Source organism: Podarcis vaucheri, assembly GCF_965113315.1.
Source record: "Podarcis vaucheri genome assembly, chromosome: Z".
NCBI lineage: Eukaryota > Metazoa > Chordata > Lepidosauria > Squamata > Lacertidae > Podarcis > Podarcis vaucheri.
This window is the reverse complement of record NC_138758.1, coordinates 30,643,914-30,651,596: the sequence shown is the minus strand read 5'-3', so window position 1 is coordinate 30,651,596 and position 7,683 is coordinate 30,643,914. Positions and strand designations below refer to the sequence as shown.

At 44.5% G+C, this 7,683-nt stretch overlaps 1 protein-coding gene across 2 annotated transcripts in view; it reads left to right on the top strand.

Moving 5' to 3' along the window:
- Window positions 1-5,155: 5,155 nt before the first annotated feature.
- The window catches only part of AMOT (angiomotin), a 71,906-nt gene continuing 69,378 nt past the window's right edge, over window positions 5,156-7,683 (top strand). Inside the window, exon 1 of one of the 2 annotated variants that reach the window (XM_082208244.1) lies at window positions 5,156-5,294. The gene's annotated coding sequence lies outside the window, so the exon portion shown is untranslated. The remainder of the gene's footprint in view (window positions 5,295-7,683) is intronic. The other variant, XM_082208243.1, reaches the window with a different exon arrangement.

Here is a 7,683-nt window from a genome sequence, read left to right as displayed (position 1 = left end):
ATGCTACCATCAACAGTGTCCCAATCAAGAGAAGTAAATAGATCTACAGTGGTACCTTGGGTTACATACACTTTGGATTACATACGCTTCAGGTTACAGACTCCGCTAACCCAGAAATAGCTCCTCGGGTTAAGAACTTTGCTTCAGGATGAGAACAGAAATTGTGCAGCGGCAGCGCGGCGACAGCAGGAGGCCCCATTAGCTAAAGTGGTGCCTCAGGTTAAGAACATTTTCAGGTTAAGAATGGACCTCCAGAATGAATTAAGAACTTAACCCTAGGTACCACTGTATTCTACCTTGGTTAGACCACACCGAGAGTACTGTGTGCAGGTCAGGGTATGACCGTTTAAGAAATAAATATTTAAGTCTGGTGTTTAAGAAGGATATTGACAAGATGGGACATGTGCAGAGGAGAGGTTCAGGAAACCAAGCCTTATGAGGAATGGTTGAGGCCGTTGGGTATGTTTAGCCTGGAGAAGAAACTGAGAGAAGAGATGATAACCACATTAAGATATCTCAAGGGCTGGCTGCTACATGGAAGATGGGATAAGGTTTTCTCTGCTCTGGAGGGTAGGACCCAAACCAATGGATTCAAGTTACAAGAAAGGAGATTTTGACCAAACATTGGGAAGAACTTTCTGACAATAAGTGCTGTTTGATAGTGTCTTAAGCCAAGGCTGGATGGCACTCTGTCATGTATGCTTTTGTTGAGAGACCTGCATTTCATCCCTTGAAGTCCCTTTCAACTCTACAATTCTATCCTTAAAATAAAGTCCCAGCATATCACAGTAAAAGATTCTGGCCCCACAGCAGACCTAAAAGGTAAAGGTAAAAGTATCCCTGACTGTTAGGTCCAGTCACGGACCACTCTGGGGTTGTGGCACTCATCTGGCTCATCTCTGGCGGGAAGGGAGCCGGTGTTTGTCCGCAGACAGCTTCCAGTTCATGTGGCCAGCATGACTAAGCCACTTCTGTTTTTTTTATAATATTTTTTTATTGGTTTTACAAAAGTTTTTATAGACAATACAAACAAATAAAGAAACAAACAAACATGTATAGTTTCGTATCCTTTTTTTTCATAAACCTCGTTTCTCCCAAACCTCCCCTTTCTACATCCCAATTTCCAAAATTATTTCAGCAAATCCTAACACTTATTTTTACCGAATTTCCCCCCCTGACTAAGCCACTTCTGGTGAACCAGAGCAGCGCACGGAAACGGCGTTTACATTCCTGCCAGAGCGGTAGCTATTTATCTACTTGCACTTTGGCATGCTTTTGAACTGCTAGGTTGGCAGGAGCAGGGACCGAGCAACGGGAGCTCACCCCGTGGTGGGGATTCAAACCGCCGACCCGATCGGCAAGCCCAAGAGTGGTTTAGACCACAGCGCCACCCGCTCTTAATCTCTTAATCCTAATCTTTTAAGATTGCCTTGAGGTTACCCAAAATTTTAGGGTAAAGATCTCAGATAAGTAGGTGGTGTTTTGCACGGTTTAGAATTATTCAGAATTAACAGTTTTCCTAATCCTTAATTTAATATTTGTTTTACTTGTATGAGTTTTATTGTTTTGGATTTGATCATTGGACTAAACTTGCACAGCCTCTGCAAAAACGCCCCCCTTTTAAATTTAGTACAGTATAGTATGTATAGTATGTATTGTAAATCTTTCAAAGTGCTCCTAAGTGAGCATGTGACATTTTTTTAACTCTCTATAACAATTATCAGTAGTGGGCTGCAATTTTTAATGCTTATTCAGAGACAAATTATTTAATTCCTTGTTTATGGTGGGAAACAAATAGCTTCTATTCCTTCCCTGAATTTCCTAAATTTAAATTTATCTGAAATACTATACATGTACTCCTGAATTTGCTTCAAGTTTGAGGGTGTAATTCTCCATGTATTATATTATATTGCATTAGCTTTCCTGATTATAATCTTCTCTCCAATTGCTCCATGATTCACCCAGAAAATGGCAGGAAAGGACTATATGCCTATATTCTGCCTCAAATTTTATCACTTTACTCCTGTTTTCTGGGTTAGGGTTGCAAATAGTTTCTTTTTTTTTTTAATCATATTTTTATTTGCTTTTTCCAGGTATCAAATTCAAATATAACATCATCAATAGCACAGCAAAAGCATTTTTACAGAAAGAAAAAAAGAAAAGAAGTTAGAAAAAGAAAAAAATTCATCTTTCCAAAACATTTTTTCATCATCCACTGGACTTCCCCACATCTTCCACACCCTGCATTCTTTACAATAAAATAACAGCAAATTATACCCTTGTTTCATGCGTTTTTTATACTTTCAATTAATTATACTTTAAGTTTAGAATATTTATTATTACATTACTTTTTATCTTTCCATCAATCCTAAACAGGTTTTACTCTAAACTTTAGTCTTTTCATAATTTATAACTTAATTTCCTCCATTTTCGAGTTTTATTTGCTAAAGCTAATTCTTCGAAAACTTGGGTTGCAAATAGTTTCTGGAACCAGTTAACACATAAATTAGTGCCAAGTTTTCACTCTATTCCACTAGATTTCCAGAAGTGCCTTTTATGACACATGAAAGTTCAAATATAATACAGAAATTAACAGTTAGGGAAACTGAATAAATTGCCATACTAATGCAGCCTGAGTTGGAGGATAAAAAAGAACTTGCTATTCACTACTTCAGAGAAAGGCTAAAACATGAAGAGTGCTGATATGATAATAAGGTTTTTTGGGGAAGCAATAGATTGAGAGGAGACGAGAATCCCTTGGGGATACAGGATAAATTCTACACTTTACCAATAACAGGATATAGCTACTGAGAAGTTTGAAGATATTTTCCTGCTACAGGAAATCCAATTATACTCTTTCGGGGGGTGGGGTGTTGAATCTTTGCAGGAGCAGCATAGCTGATTTTTAGTCCGAAGCATGAGCTTTGGACTTAAATGCAAATACATGGCTGAAGTTCAAATAATTGGTCTAGCAATGGAGGTGGCAGTTGGAGAGAAGGCAGAGGAGAGCAAACATTTGGAGTACATTTAATAAGTAACCGAAGATAAAAGGGTTAAAGCAAAGAGTGTTGCACCTTAAAGGCAAACATTACAGAAGCTTTTTGAAAGTTTAAGCCATTGTAAATGTTTTGGTCTATAAGCTGCCTCAAGTCTTAGTCTGTGGCAGCAGAAACAATATATGATGCTACTCTTACGATGTATAAAGGCTAAGCTTTGAGAACATTAAGTTGTTTGAACAGAACAGAGGAACCTGGCTTGTGCCAAATAAGCACATGGGTCCACCAAGCTCAGAATTGTCAACACAGACTACTAGCAGATACCCCCTCTCCAACATTCCACATGGTATTTATTCCTCTGCTTTGCTTAGCGAAGCTGGAGCTTGTTTTGAACCCAGGCCTTTCTCTGTGCAAAGCCACAGGTTCTACTTTTAGAGCTGATTTGTTAACTGTTTGCATTTCTGTCCCACCATCTTTTCTCCAAGGAGCTCAGTGTGACATACAGGAAGACCCCCGTTTATGCATCATGTTCAATATGTGTGTGACCATGTATATGCGCATCACACCGAACCCAAAAGTGACCTTGAAACATCACTAAAGGGGCGGAACAGGGTGTTTGCAGGCTTTTCCAATTGGTTTCAATTGCATGTGATTTCACTGATGTGCATGGTGCCTCAGAACATAACCCCCACATAAATGGGGGGGGGGCTGTACATAGTTCTTTCCCCCTCCTCATTTAATTCCCACAACCACCCTGTTGAGATAGGTTAAGCTGAGGGTAAGTGGCTGGCCCAAGGTCACCCAGTGGGTTTCATGGCTGAGGGTCAGGATCTCAACCCTAGTCTCCCAGGTCTGACACTCACTACTATACTGGCTCTCAGGACGGAAAGGGGAGACAGGCGTGAAGCTTGCATTGCAGCCAAATACTGTATTCAGGTTTTGACTTTTGAAATGCACTTTAGGCATCAAAAACCGCTGAGATAGAGAGCGCATAACCGCCCTTATAATTTTATCTCCTTTCACCAAACTTTCCATAAATGTTGCAGAAAAGCTGATGTAGCCAGCAGGAGCTGCTGCGCAATCAATTTCTGCCCTTGCAGCCCTGCTGCAAGACAGCCACCACTTTCTAGGCTATGAAGTGTGAGATGGTGGTAAGAACCTGTGTCTGCTGGGAGAGCATACATGTCTGGGCTGCAAAACAAGAAAAACCCTTAACCACCTAGAGTTATCGCAATTTACAGGTGCAAACTCAAAAAGGTACGTTTGGGCTGGTTACCTCATACTGGCATCTCCTACTGGGGCCTTCTGCATACAAACAGATGATCTGCCACTGGGGTAAGATCCTTCCCAACTATGTTTGATTCTTCGGCTCTTTAGAGCAGTGCTTCCCAAATTTGGGTGTCTCTGCCTTGGGACTACAATTTCCATCACTGCTAGCTAGGGGTGATGGGAGTTGTAGTCCAAAAACAGCTGGAGACCAAAGTTTGAGAAACACTGCTTTAGAGGAAAAGTGGAATAGAAATTTTATAATAAACGCTCTGCAGAAGCAATGCCTCTTACTTTTGTTCTTGAGTGACAGCATTATGCATGTCTGTTCACAAGCAAGTCTTATTGGGTTCAATGATGCTTACTCCCAAATGTGCACAGGATCACACAGACACACTCCATTTGTGCTTAGAGCAGTCTTGTAACAAGAGCCTTCTAGAGACCCTGTGGTGTGGCGTGGTGTGCCAGCTAGAACTAGGCCTCAAAGTGACCTTGGGCCCGTCACTGCCTCTCAGCCTAACCTACTTCACAGGGTTGTTGTGAGGCTAAAATGGAGAGGGAGGAGGGGACCACGTACACCTCCTTGAGCTCCTTGGAGGAAAGGTGGGATGCAAATGCAATGAAATTAATAATCATTATCAACATTCTCCTGGCCTCCAGATGTTTTGGGTTACAACACCCACAGGCTGATGTGCTTGCTGACAGGGGCTGGTGGGAGTTGTAGTCCATCCAAGACGTCCAAAAGACACCTGGGTTGGTGAAGTCTGCTTTAGAATGCACTTCTGGTAAATAAGAAGTGGGTCCTGGTGGAGGTGCTGCTGGAATGCATCCATTGCCTTGCCATAATCGAGGAGACAGCAAAGGTTGTCCTGGGCAATGGACTACATTTCCCAAGAGCCTTTGCTGCTCACCGTATCTTCTAGCTGCACGCTGAGGATCGTAGCTGAAGTTGGCTGATAAAAGTTTACGAGAGGAAGAGGGCGGCTGCCTGCCCTCGTTAACCATGCTGGCTTCCGAGGGCGAAGGCGCACGGTAAGGTGTATAGGAGGGAGCTAGGCGCCGCGTGGTGGGGGGCTTTGTCCAGCTGCTGCCCTTGCAACAACCAGTTTCCTGGAAGGGGGAGCTTGTGGGAGTCGGTGAGCTGCCGTGCATGGCTGCTTTGCAACCGCCGTTGCAAGCGGGGTCTGGGGCAGCTGCGGCGGTAAGGGAGCAGGGAGGTTGAACCCGCCGCCTCTACTGTAATCCGCCCTCGGAGCGGCTTCGTGGCTGCTGACGAGTAAAACAGAAGGAGCCTGTGTGGGAGTTGGAGAAGGAAGGTTTGCCTGCCTGCTGTGGGGAGAAGTGTTTGGATGGGGCGCAATCTAATGGCAGAGCGTGCGCAGGTGGAAAGTCCCAGCTTCTGTCCCTGGACTTTCTCCAGGTAGGTCTGGGCCTCTGGGGGACAGCCTTGGTCTGAAACCCTGGAGAGTTTCTGCCGGCCAGTGTATACAATACTGAGCTGGGTGGACAGATTTGATAAAAGGCAGATCGGGGGTAGGGTTAGCTTAGCGCAAGAAGGTCTCGTTTGCATGCAGAAGGCCCCAGATTCAGTCCTTGGCAGCTTCAGGTAGGATTGGGAGAAAAACTCCAGAGAGACGCTGCCAATCAGTGCAGGCAATACTGAGCTGGATGGATTAATGGCAGTGCCCGATATCATTCCCGTTCCAACACCTGCTGCACCAAGGCTAGCTGCAGGATCTGCCCGTAAATTATATCTTTAAACCATTTCCTTCAAAACCAAGAAAGGAACGCCCACTTTGCTGTAGCTTTATATTACACCATTAGTGAACATAGTCTAATATTACACCATTAGTAAACATGAAATTTGTATATACACACACACACACATACACATATGGTTGCAAGGTCCCTAGGGTTGGAGCAGGTCTGTAGCCAGATATTATTAGTAATATTTTGCAAGGGTAATTGCAGAGCTTTGTTTTTTGTTTTCATTTAAAACTGGCCCATGGTGGCTTTTCAAAAAGGCCTGTGGAGCCACATACCACCAGTAGGGGGTGCTACATTTCTATTTGCATTTACCTTTTCCAAGGCATAAAAGTGACAGGATGAGAAGAACCACCTTTAGTTTTGCTTGCCTGCACTTTGTATGTAGGGTTGGATACATGACAGAAGTTTATAAAATCATGCATGGCATGGGGGAAAGGGATAGAGAAAAGTTTTCCTCCGTCTCTCGTAATAACCCTGGTGGGCATACAATGAAGCTGAACGTTGGAAGATTCAGGGGAGTTTAAAGAAAGTACCTCTTCACGCAGCACATAGCGTTAAATTATGGAACTTGCTCCCACAGAAGGCAGTGGTGGCTGCCCGCCAACCTAGATGGCTTTAAAACAGGATTAGAGCGACTCATGGAGGAGAAGGCCATGATGGCTGTGGTCTGCCTCCACAGATGGGAATTGCTTCTGAATACCAGTTGCTGGAAACCTCCAGAGGGGAGAATGGCTCATAGGCTTGAATCCTGCTTGTGGGTTTCGCCTTGAGGCATCTGGTTGGCCCCTGTGAGGAGAGGGTCCTGGACTAGATGGGTCATAGGCCTGACCCAGCAGGGCTCTTCTTTTGTGTTGTTATAAATGCTGTGTTTCTGATCACAATAAGCATCTGCATAAGTGGGTCATTCTCTCGGCTTGAATGGGGTTTGAATTCAGTAGAGACTCTCCGAACTTGTTCAAGGAGGCTTCCCTTGTGATAGCAGCACTTTCTGTAGAACCAAGAACATCTAGCATGGCCTGTACATGGCCGAAGCAAATTTATGCCTCCTCTGAACTCCTTGTTACCTTTTCTGATTCCAACAAAGTGACTCTCAAAACAATCAAGAGCCACTTCATGGTACTAATCGTAGGCATCATTATAGCATCATAGTAGCATCATAGCACCATCAATGTACATGGCATGTTCTGGGGAAGAGCCACAGCTTAGTGGAAGAGCTTTTCCAATGTGTGCAGAAGGTCCTGCTATATTAGATCAAATAGCTATCGAGCATTCTGTTCCAGGGACGCGGGTGGCGCTGTGGGTAAAACCTCAGTGCCTAGGACTTGCCGATCGAATGGTCGGCGGTTCGAATCCCCGCGGCGGGGTGAGCTCCTGTCGTTCGGTCCCAGCTCCTGCCCACCTAGCAGTTCGAAAGCACTCTTCAGTGCAAGTAGATAAATAGGTACCGCTTACTGGTGGGAAGGTAAACAGCGTTTCCGTGTGCTGCGCTGGCTCGCCAGAGCAGCTTCATCACACTGGCCACGTGACCCAGAAGTGTCTCCGGACAGCGCTGGCCCCCGGCCTCCTAAGCGAGATGGGCGCGCAACCCCAGAGTCGGTCACGACTGGCCCGTACGGGCAGGGGTACCTTTACCTTTAGCTTATTCTGTTCCTAA